Raw genomic sequence first — 4,482 nt, forward strand, 5'->3', positions numbered from 1 at the left:
TTTTTTAACTGAGAGGAAAGGTACTGGAGTGGTGAGGATTTCTAATGAGCCTTCCTCTGGGAAAGCCTGTCTTTTTACATTGAGTTCAGCAATGTGTAAGCGAGCAAGAGGGATCTGTTTGTGTGTATATGTGTTGCTACATATTGCTTCCTCTTCTTTGCCATTCATGCTCGCTGCAGCTTGTGGGCATGTTTTCAGCCCTCTGTGTTGGTCTCTGGCCATTGTGTCCCCACTTTGCTCCCAGTCTGCCCCTTCTCATTGCATCTCTATTGCAAAATTCAGCTGAAGCTGAGGTTCTAAATGTGGAAGTAGGAAGGAATCCTTGCACTAAGAGCTCTTTGCATGAGTCATTTTCAGCAGTTACCTGTTTTGGAGAGCATTGCTGTGTGTTTTATGCTGCGACTGTGCCCTGGGAGGGAGAGGAATGAGTAAGGAGGCATCTCCTCACCACTGTGGTGTCCTGGGGTGAAGACTGGTAGCGTGACTATTGACTTAACTCAACAGCGAATCCCTCAGCACTTGGAGAGTGACTTACTGCATCGTTACGCTAAATTACCTGACAAACCATTGGCTCAAGCAGCCCATTGTCCTGCCATCAGTTGTGCTGACACAAACGTCTCAAGTCTGTCATCTTCTCCCTCATAGTGGCTCAGACAAAAATATCATCCCCTGTGTAATAGGCGTGACTGCGTGCTGGATTCCATGGAGTGGAGGAACATCACCCTGCACTTTCAGCTAGACATGGACTTCTGCTGGGAGACCTCAGCTCTGACACCTTTTTGAAATGGGCTGTCTGGTGATTTCATGCCTTTCTTGACTGTGTCTCTAAAAATGAGTTGGTTGGATGTCCAGGGTGGCTACTTTGCACAGCTGCCTTTAAGTGCAAAGAGCTCCGTTCCTCACGCGGCCTGTCATTTATGTGTTGTCTCCATTCATTCAAACAGAAGTTGGGTAGAATTCTATTTTTGCACCCCTTGTTTGCTCTCAGAACAATGAATGTTCTGAGAATGCCTCTGGATAGGTTACTTCTCCATGAGTTCTCAGAGCTCAGGGTGCTTTGAGAGGCCTCTGGAGGGTTGTTTTATATGCTAGGTGTGGGCATGAGCCCTGAGCGTGCACTGGAAATGACACAGAGCTCAAGTCAGGGAGTTACCTGATCTTATGGTAGGAAGAGGAGTCTCACCAGTACAGCAGCTGTGAGCAGAATTAGAGCATCAAGGGGCTGTGGTGCTGCTGGGTAAAGACAGCTAATGAGATTATAATGGGAAAATGGTAGTGGGGATGTGAATTGATCTGGACCTGGCATTGGGGAGGGAAAGCTTTGATGATGTGGTAAAAATGCCTTCTAAGATAATAGTGGACACTAAATCCAGAAGGGGAGGCTCATGAGAATGTAGGCAAAGTTTGGGGGGAAGTCCAGCTGGAATTGGGGGAAGGGACCAAACCAGCTCTGGAGTGCATAGTATGTCCTGTGCTCATGCAAGGGCTGGTATTCTCAGATCCCAGTGACTCTGGGATGCACTCTGAGTTCCTGTGGATAATCCTCTAGAAGAACCCTGGCCAGGGGGTTGCAAACCTCTAACCAGGGCTGGCAATTTGCTTCTCTGCTTGAGGGTTTTGCTCAGACTCTTCCATCAGTTCATGTCTTGAGCACAAAGCTGTGTTTTCAGGTGGAAATCCTACCCCAGCAGCAGCGTGCTGCTTCTCATGCTTCCTCCCTCTCAACCAAAGGCTCTGTATGCACTTTCAGAACGGATGTAGGAGTTTCCTCCTCATGGCCTTCAGGTAACTTGCCCACCTGCAACCTCTGAATCAAACCCAAACCTATTATTGCAACAGCAATTGCAGAACTGGAACACGTTTGCTGGAACACCACTTTCCAGCAAATCCGCCCCATTCAGAGAAACTTTTCAACAAAACCCCACAGGCTGTGCTGCGATGGGGATGGCTGAGCACGCCTTAACCCTTGCAGCTTTGCTCAGCAGTGAGCCCTGGGTGTCTGTCCCAGGGCCACGTCCCAGACGTTTGGTGCAGGGGGGCTGTGGTTGCATCCTGCAGTCCTTGGGGTGCAAACAGGGCGGAGGGATGTGACACCAGGGTTAATATATTTTTTTGGAGGGAGAAGAGTTCTGCTTTGTTGTTGGACACAGCCTCTCAGCACCGCTGACGGGAGCTTTTAGCATGCAAATGCACTTTGTCTCATGCTTTTTAATGTTTTACTTCTTGTAATTGCCGAGACCGGTTGTAATTTTTGGACGTGGCCAGGTTTCTGAAAGCAGCTTCCCTTTGGAAATGGTTCCCACTACTGATGAGATTTGATTCCTGCCCCCTCCCTTTGCTCGGTCTATCAGGTTGAACGAAGCATAATTGTCACTAACATTAATGCAGGAAAGTCCTGAGGCGCAATAGTGAAAAATAACACTTGTTAATCTTTGAATGTTGTTGTTTTTTAGTTTGCTGTTGTGCTTCTAGCATCACTTTGCTGGGAAACAAGGAACATTTTGGGCCAGCACAGCTCACTGACTGAGTAAGCTGCTGGAGCAGGTCCCTCCAGCCCCGGGTGCCCACTGGACGTGCCGCCTCTCCATCACGCTTCTCCTAGAGATGAGCTTTCCAGAACTCCAGCTTTTAACCCTGAGCCTGGATTGCAACACCACAGCTCTCCAAAACACCAGAAGAAAAATACTGGTGTAAGCTGTCAAGATGTTATCGTGGCTGTTGCACAATGCACTATTCCATAGAGAGCTTTCCTGGGGAAACAGTGTTTGAGACGTGTTGTCCATCCCTATGTCTCCCCATTGAGAGAACAGCATCAGCAAAACTTACCAGTATGTCAGAGGTATCCAGTACGTCCAATTCCAGCAAGTCGTGTGGACAGTGGTGGTAAAGAGAAGGTCAAATCTGACCTTTCGCTGTAGGGAAGGTGGAAGCCTTGTTTCAGCTCACAGCCCTATTGGACATCAGAGAATCTAAGTGTGATGCGCCATACTGCAGAAAGCCAGTGAGTTGCCCTGTTCTCACTTTCTGCTTTCTCTGAAAGCTTTGGCTCTGGAACTTGGAGAATCTCAGCTTTCATAAAAACTCAAGCTCTGACAATGTTACAGAGAGAAGCATGAAAATGCGACTCTCCAAGGATTTGAAGCTTGCAAAACTCAGCGATGCTTGCAGGAAAATTGGCTCAAATTTGGTCTTTGGCAGTCAGGCGAGATAGACATGGTGTCAGAGTTTGTTAGGAAATTTGCACTTGAGTGTTATGTGGATGGATATTTTGTCTGTCCTTGGTCTACGTGAGCCTGACAGCACAGGCACTGTGCAAAGGGAGTCACATCAGGCAAGTGGCTTCTGACAGTGCCTTGCAGGACAAGTGAAGCCAACCCTTTTCAGCTGAAATGTGCCCTTTTCCAGTTGTTTCTCTGAGTGGAACTCCAGGCTGAGAGGCTCAGAGTCCCTTCAGCCCCTTCACTTCAGTGCAGTTTGCAAGCTGAGGGAAGAGGCAAAGGGATGTGCTTGTAGCCCTGGTGCTCATCCCAGGGATGAGATGTCAGGGACTCATGGTGCTGAGCTCCCTGGGATTTGGGGCTGTCCTCTGGGTGCTTGTGCTGGAGGTGGCTGTGTTCTCATCTGTATTACCAATTTCCTCCTCTTTACAGTTACTGGCTGCACCATCTCCACGCTGACCTTGTTCTTGTTTAACTTGGCTTTTGCTGCAGCTGCTGTGTGTTCCCAAGTGATGGATTTTACCTTCGTGCCAGTTGGTTTGGGGGAAAGGATGTAGCTTCACTGACTTGTATGGGCTGTGGGGCTCTCTTCTAAGGCCCTGAAAAAAATCCTGGAGTGCTCTCACCCTATAAAATATACCCCAGGCAGATATTTTCTGGTGGTAAGATGTTAGTGAGCCAGCACTAAGTAAGTTGGAATTCTGTACATGGGCATTATGAGTCCCAGTGCCTCTCAGTGTGGGCATTCAGTGGAGGCACCCAGAGGAGTGGTTTTCCTCCTATGTTTGTGAGAAGTGCAGTCCTAAGCGGTCTGGGACCCATTTGGAGCTGCTGTCCCTGAGGAGATGAAGGAGAAAGCATCTATATCTGCTAGGCAAGCCGCTAGAGATGGCTCAGGAGAGGATGAAAGGAGTGAGCTGCCTTCTCAGCAGTGATCCCAGGCAGCCTGAGCAGCTGTGTGGTCACCCAGGTGATGCAAGCAGTGAATGGATGGAGGGATGCTCCCTTATCCTGGTCCATATTGAATCTCCAGTTTACAGCTCAGTAGAAGCAGGGTAGAGAAAGAACCTGTGGGGCTGAAATGAACAGAGATGATGTGCTTAAGAAGATACAGAGTAAAAACGTAAGGGCGATGGGACCAAAAAGACCAAATTCACTTGACTGTACAGCTGATCGGTGGTGGTGTTCATCACAGCCCTGGAATGAAATGCAAGGGGCTGGAGCATCCTTCCATGCCTGCACAGCAAGAGTTGGCATTTCAGAG

The sequence above is a fragment of the Meleagris gallopavo genome, chromosome 20 (assembly GCF_000146605.3).
Source record: "Meleagris gallopavo isolate NT-WF06-2002-E0010 breed Aviagen turkey brand Nicholas breeding stock chromosome 20, Turkey_5.1, whole genome shotgun sequence".
Lineage (NCBI taxonomy): Eukaryota > Metazoa > Chordata > Aves > Galliformes > Phasianidae > Meleagris > Meleagris gallopavo.